The following is a 7,888-nucleotide window of genomic DNA, read 5'->3' on the forward strand; positions in this document are numbered from 1 at the left end:
GCTACATGTGTACAGAAAAACGGCAATGTTATTTTTCATATATTGATTTTTAGTAAAAATGTAATAATGTAATTTTAGCAATTCATAATTATTAGAGGCAGGATTATAATATCAGGTAACTCTATTTCTGCTGCACATAGAAACCCTGCTAATGTTATTTATTAAAAGTCAGTGCATGCCTTCTCCTGTCTCTTAATTTTGCTCTCTGGAACTTACAGTCAGTGTGTAACAAACTCCTCTATCTAGGACTTCCTTTCAAATTCCCTATACCCAACAGCTTATGAAAAATATACATTCATCTTTAGCTCCAATCTTCTACCTCTCATGTCCAGAATTAGCATTGTCATATAACAATAAGATACTGAAAAATGCCCTGGAGGGAACAGCACTTCCAACATGCAGAAAGACCTAACAGAAGCTAAAGCCACCCTGGGAAACACTGTAAACACGTTTTCTCTTGCACTGCTTTTTGATGTATCAAGCATTAGTAGAGAAAATCAAGTTGAGCAGAAGACTTAATCCACTCTCAGTCTGTGCTCAAACCTCATAACTCTGTTCTCCATTTGGTCAAACAAGCCTACTTCACCACCCTCATCACATCAATATTTGACAATCCAAAACGACTCTTCAATACTTTCCACTCCCTTCTGAGCCCTTAAGTACAGGCCTCAGTGTTGACGATCTGGCCATGTACATTTATGAAAAAATCAACCATATGCAACAGGACATTGTCACCCCATCCCCTCAGAACTAGGATCCCCTTTCACCCCACACCTCAAGTTCACTTTCCACCCTTAAATGTGTCACAGAAGAAGAAGTTAGAAGACTTCTCACTTCTTGCTCTATAACCTGCACCAATTACCCTGTTCCCTCATATCTAGTGAAGGGCGATCCCGATCTGTAAAGATCGGGGATCATATCGATCACATAGTGATCATGTACACGATCCCGATCATGAGCTTTTTTAGCAAGCTCGTGTTATGCGGGCGTCACACGGGGCGATAAATCGTGCAATCGCATAAGCGATCGCACCCGCACCCATCGTTTGTGCGTCACGGGCAATTAGTGGCCCGTGGCGCACAAAATCGTTAACCCCCGTCACACGCACTTACCTCCCGGATGACGTCGCTGTGGGTGGCGAACATCCTCTTCCTGAAGGGGGAGGAACGTTCGGCGTCACAGCAATGTCACACGGCAACCGGCCAATAGAAGCGGAGGGGCGGAGATGAGTGGGACATAAACATCCCGCCCACCTATTTCTTACGCATTGCCGGCGGGACACAGGTAAGCTGTGTTCATTGCTCCCGGGGGGTGTCACATGGAGCGATGTGTGCTGCCACGGGAGCGACGAACAACCGGAGCACAGAAGGATGAATGAGACTATGAAAATGAATGACGTGTCAACGATGAACAAGAAGGTGAGTATTTCTGCTTGTTCATAGGTGTCACACGGTACGATATCTCTGGCGATGCCTGATGTGCATCACTAATGATGTGACCCCGATGACATATCGCCAGATATATCGTACCGTGTGATGCCCACATTACAGATCGGTTCCAGAACCGGTCCAGGGGCTGTAAAGAAAAAATCACATTATTAAAAAAGATTATGATCATAATTACAGGTCCTGCGGACTCTGTCTGCCGGGGCTTCTGCTTCCGTGTCCGTCCTATCATTGCTGTGCCTCCCGGTAATCACCTCTGACTAAAAGGACCTTCTGTGATGTCATAGCCATGTGACCAGTCAGGTGTGAATGTTGTATTACCTCATTGGGCACAGACTGGTCACATGACTATGACGCCATCAAAGATCCTGGTAACTGAATTTTCATTCTCACTGTGCAAGTGTCGCATCGCATCATGGCGCACAATCTCCTGACAACAGTGGATCATCTGCATATGTTTCCTGTCCGGAGAGCGTCAGGTGCGGGGTGATGCAATGCGAGATGCAAGTGTAATCATACCCTCACTATCAGGCTGCTTCTAATAATAATAATAATAATAATAAATCTTTATTTCTATAGCGCCAACATATTCCGCAGCGCTTTACAATTCAGGAGGTTCATATACAAACAAATAACAGTTATAGAAAATACAATAATTACAGAGCGATGTAGCAGAGCTGACAATGCTCCCTCTGCTTTTTACTGTGTATAGACTGTGTCTGTAAATAGTGATGAAGGAGAGCTGACATTGCTGTACCTGTGGATTACATCAGACTAAGAATTTTTTTATACTAAATATGGAGTCTATACATTTTTTTTGTTTTATTTCTAATAAAAAAATTCTCTGTGTTGTGTTTTTTTTACTGTTTACTAGAAATTCATGGTGGCCATGTCTAATTTGGTGTGACACCATGATTTTAAGGCTTAGTACCATCTGAGAATACAAAGCTGGTATTAACCCCTTTATTACCAAGTGAGCCACTCGGCACCAGGGCCACTGAAAGAGCTGGGTAAAACACCAGGAAATGGCGCTAAGAAACACTGCACTATTTCCAGAGGCGGCTGCAGGCTGCCGAGAATCCCAGCCCCTAGCTGCCTGGCTTTACCTGACTGGCAATCAAAATATGGCGGGAGCCCACACAATTTTTTTAATATTTTTTTTAAATAATTAACCCCTTCAGCCCCCAGCCTATTTTGACCTTACTGACCTCGCCATTTTGCGCAACTCTGACCAGTGTCCCTTTATGAGGTTATAACTCTGGAACGCTTCAACGGATCCTGGCGATTCTGACATTTTTTTTTGTGACATATTGTACTTCATGAAAGTGGTAGATTTAGGCCGATATTTTTTGCGTTCATTTTTGAAAATTTCGGAAATTTGGCGAAAATTTAGAAAATTGCGCAATTTTCAAAATTTAAAATTTTATGCCCGTAAATCTGAGAAATATGTCACACAAAATAGTTACTAAATAAAATTTCCCACGTGTCTACTTTACAGCAGCGCAATTTTCAAAACAACATTTTTTTTTGTTAGGAAGTTAGAAGGGGTCAAAGTTCATCAGCAATTTCTCATTTTTCCAACAAAATTTACAAAAAACTTTTTTTAGGGACCACATTACATTTGAAGCGACTTTGAGAGGCCTAGGTGACAGAAAATACGCAAAAGTGACCCCATTCTAAAACCTGTACCGCTCATGCTACTCAAAACCACATCCAAGAAGTTTATTACCCCTTTAGGTGCTTCACAAAAATCAAAGCAATGTGGAAGGAAAAAATGAAAATTTACTTTTTTTACACAAAAATGTTACTTTAGCCATAAAATGTAGCATTTCACAAGGGTATCAGGAAAAATTACACCATAAATTTTATTGTGCAATTTCTCCTGAGTACGCAGATACCTCATATGTGGTGAAAATCAAATGTTTGGGTGCACGGCAGGGCTCGGAAGGCAAGAAGCGCCATTTAACTTTTCAAACGCAAAATTGTCTGGAATCGTAAGGGGACGCCATGTTGCGTTTGGAGACCCCCTGAGGTACCTAAGCAATGGAACTCCTGCACAAGTGACCCCATTTTGGAAACTAGACCCATCATGGAATTTTTTTTAGAGGTTTAGTGAGCCCTTTGAACCCCTGGGGGCTTCACAGAAATTTATAACGTTGAGCCGTGAAAATATTTATATTTTTTTTACCACAAAATTGTTACTTCAACCAGGTAGCTTTTTTTTCACAAAGGTATCAGGAAAAATTACACCATAAAATGTATTGTGCAATTTCTCCTGAGTACACAGATACCTCATATGTGGTGGAAATCAAGTGTTTGGGTGCACGGCAAGGCTCGGAAGTCAAGGAGCGCTATTTGACTTTTGGAGCTAATTTTCCATTCAAAAAGTCAAATGGCGCTCCTTCCCTTCCGAGCCCTGCCGTGCACCCAAACAGTGGTTTATGACCACATTTGAGGTATTAACGTACTCAGGAGAAATTGCCCAACAAATTTTAGGATCCATTTTATCCTGTTGCCCATGTGAAAATGAAAAAAATTGAGGCTAAAAGACAATTTGTGAAAAAACAAAAAAAAAAAGTACTTTTTCATTTTTACAGATCAATTTGTGAAGCACCTGGAGGTTCAAAGTTCTCACTATGCATCTAGATAAGTTCCTTGGGAGGTCTAGTTTCCAAAATGGGGGTCACTTTTGGGGGAGCACCAATGTGTAGGCACACAGGGGATCTCTATACGCGACATGGTGTCTGCTAACAATTTGAATGGAAAATTAGCTCCAATTATTTACGGACACCATGTGGCGTATGGAGAATATGTAGTGTATGTCAGGTTGGTGTGTGTGTGTAGTGTAGTATACGTCAGGTTGGTGTGTGTGTGTAGTGTAGTATACATCAGGTTGGTGTGTGTGGTGTTTACCACACACACATCAACCTGACGTACACTACACCCAACGCCAAACTAACATACACTACACCCTGCACCAACCTGACTTAGTTTATGTTAGGTTGGTGTATGTCAGTATGGTGTGTGTGGTGTATACTACACCACACATACCAACCTGACGTACACTACACCACACACACACATCAACCTGACCTACACTACACCACATACCAACCTGACGTAGTGTATGTCAAGTTGGTATGTGGTGTAGTGTAGGTCAGGTTGATGTGTGTGTGTGTGTGTGTGGTGTAGTGTACGTCAGGTTGGTATGTGTGGTGTAGTATACACCACACACACCATCCTGACATGCACCACACACCAACCTAACATACACTAAGTCAGGTTGGTGTGCAGTGTGGTATAGGGTAGTGTACCTCAGGTTGGTGTGTGTCAGGTTGATGTGTGGTGTAGCATACACCACACACACACACACACTACAACACACACACCAACCTGACGTACACTATACCACACCGCAAACCAACCTGACGTAGTGTATTTCAGGTTAGTGTGGTGTAATGTACTTCAGTTTGGTGTGTGTGGTTTAGTGCACTAGCGCTAGGTTGGGGGTTACTCACACTTTACTGTGGGTCTTCCTCCATGGCCTCCGGCTCTTCTCCTCCCGGCCTCCGGCTCTTCTCCGCCCAGCCTCCGGACGATTTCTTGTCCTGTGACGTCAAGTCTGTGTCACTGGAGGAGGAAGAGTGGGAGAAATAGAGAAAAGTGGGACCCTCTCCCTCACTATCAGCTACGGAGGGACGAGCTGGACATTTGTGTGCGCGTGTGCAAAAAAACCCCAAACCCTAAACTTTATTTTAGTGTGCGTGTGTATGTGCAAGTGTTTGGTGAAACTTTCTACTGCAGGAGAGGGCTGAGGAGATGCAGGAGCCGTAATCACTGGGGCGCAATCACCGGGGCCAGGGGGACGCAATCACAGGGGGATGCAATCACAGGGACACAATCGCAGGGGTGTAATTACCGGGGCGAAGGGGGACGCATAATCACAGGGGCGCAGTTACAGGGATGCATAATCACAGGGGCGTAATCACCGGGGCGCAGGGGGACGCAATCGCAGGGGGATGCAATCGCAGGGGCGCAGATGGGACGCAATTGCAAGGGCGCAGATGGGGCAATCGCAGGGGCGCAGATCGCAGTGGCGCAGGTGGGGCGATCGCAGAGGCAAAGATTGCAGCGGCGCAGGTGGGGCGATCACAGGGGCGCAGATCGCAGGGGCGCAGGTGGGGCGATCACAGGGGCACAGATCGCAGGGGCGCAGGTGGGGCGATCGCAGGGGCGCAGGAGGGGCAATCGCAGGGGTGCAGATCGCAGGGGCGCAGATTGCAGGGGCGCAGGTGGGGCGATCGCAGGGGCGCAGGAGGGGCAATCGCAGGGGTGCAGATCGCAGGGGCGCAGATTGCAGGGGCGCAGGTGGGGCGATCACAGGGGCGCAGAACGCAGGGGCGCAGGTGGGGCGATCGCAGGGGCGCAGATCGCAGGGGCGCAGGTGGGGTGATCGCAGGGGCGCAGATCACAGGGGCGCAGGTGGGGCGATCGCAGGGGCGCAGATCGCAGGGGCGCAGGTCGGGCGATCACAGGGGCGCAGATTGCAGGGGCGCAGATCCCAGGGGCGCAGGTGGGGCGATAGCAGGGGCGCAGCAAGGGCAACAGCAGGGGTGCAGATCGCAGGGGCGCAGATTGCAGGGGCGCAGGTGGGGCGATCACAGGGGCGCAGATTGCAGGGGCAATCCGGTGGACCTGTGGAAGCCCAATTTGTGGGCGAAACGGCCGTCGTCCAGTTCAGAAGAGCCAGCTCACAGTGTACCTCCGGCTATTCATCTTGCACGTGTTTGAATAAAAGAAAATCCTTTACAGCGGACAGAGTGCGGTCTCTCTATATTCTTACCTTTATCCGCAGATTGCAGGAGCGCAGGTGGGGCAATCGCAGGGGCGCAGATCGCAGGGGCACAGGTGGGGCGATCGCAGGGGCGCAGATCACAGGGGCACAGGTGGGGCGATCGCAGGGGCACAGGTGGGGCAATCGCAGGGGCGCAGATCGCAAGGGCGCAGATCGCAGGGGCGCAGGTGGGGCGATCGCAGGGGCGCAGATCGCAGGGGTTTAATTACCGGGGCGCAGGGGGACGCATAATCACAGGGGCGCAGTCACAGGGATGCATAATCACAGGGGCGTAATCATCGGGGCGCATGGGGACGCAATCGCAGGGGCGTAGATGGGACGCAATCGCAGGGGCACAGATGGGGCGATCGCAGGGGCGCAGATCGCAGCGGCTCAGGTGGGGCGATCGCAGGGGCGCAGATCGCAGCGGCGCAGGTGGGGCGATTGCAGGGGCGCAGATCGCAGGGGCACAGGTGGGGCGATCGCAGGGGCGCAGATCACAGGGGCGCAGGTGGGGCGATCACAGGGGCGCAGATCGCAGGGGTGCAGGTGGGGCAATAGCAGGGGCGCAGATCGCAGGGGTGCAGATCGCAGGGGTGCAGGTGGTGCGATCGCAGGGGCGCAGGTGGGGCGATCGCAGGGGCGCAGATCGCAGGGGCGCAGGTGGGGCAATCACAGGGGCGCAGATCGCAGGGGCGCAGATCGCAGGGGCGCAGATCGAAGGGGCGCAGATCACAGGGGCGCAGGTGGGGCGATTGCAGAGGCGCAGATCGCAGGGGCGTAGGTGGGGCGATCGCAGGGGCGCAGATCGCAGGGGCGCAGATCGCAGGGGTGCAGGTGGGGCGATCGCAGGGGCGCAGATCGCAGGGGCGCAGATCGCAGTGGCGCAGGTGGGGCGATCGCAGGGGAGCAGATCACAGGGGCGCAGGTGGGGCGATCGCAGGGGCGCATCGCAGGGGCGCAGGTGGGGCGATCACAGGGGCGCAGATCGCAGGGGCGCAGGTGGGGCGATCGCAGGGGCGCAGGTGGGGCGATCGCAGGGGCGCAGATCGCAGGGGCGCAAGTGGGGTGATCGCAGGGGCACAGATCGCAGGGGTGCAGGTGGGGCGATTGCAGGGGCGCAGATCGCAGGGGCGCAGGGGGGTCTGGGTGATTACCTCCCTGCTGCCCAGTGATCACCCCCCTGCTGCCCAGTGATCCCCCCGTGCTGCCCAGTGATCAACCCCCTGCTGCCCAGTGATCAGCCCCCTGCTGCCCAGTGATCACTAGGGCGGGGGATTGATCACTGGCAGCAGCAGTCACTCACACCAGCCGGGTGTCAGAAGCAGGACACCGGCAGAGAGTGATCACATGCAGTGGAGGTCAGTGTGGGTTGGAGGGGTAGAATCGGACAGCGGGGGGAGCGGATGTCGGGGTGGGGGTGGGATCGGACAACGGGGGGGAACGGAAGACATCGGGGGGGGATGGAAGACAGCAGAGGGGAGCGCGGAACAGCACAGAAGGGAGGGGGAAGACAGCACAGAAACGAAGGGAAAGACAGCAAAGAGGGGAGAAAAACTCACCGGATGGTGATCGATGGCGGGCAGATCGCGGTGGCAGCGGCAGCAGG

This window comes from Anomaloglossus baeobatrachus, chromosome 1 (genome assembly GCF_048569485.1).
Source record: "Anomaloglossus baeobatrachus isolate aAnoBae1 chromosome 1, aAnoBae1.hap1, whole genome shotgun sequence".
Taxonomy (NCBI): Eukaryota; Metazoa; Chordata; class Amphibia; order Anura; family Aromobatidae; genus Anomaloglossus; species Anomaloglossus baeobatrachus.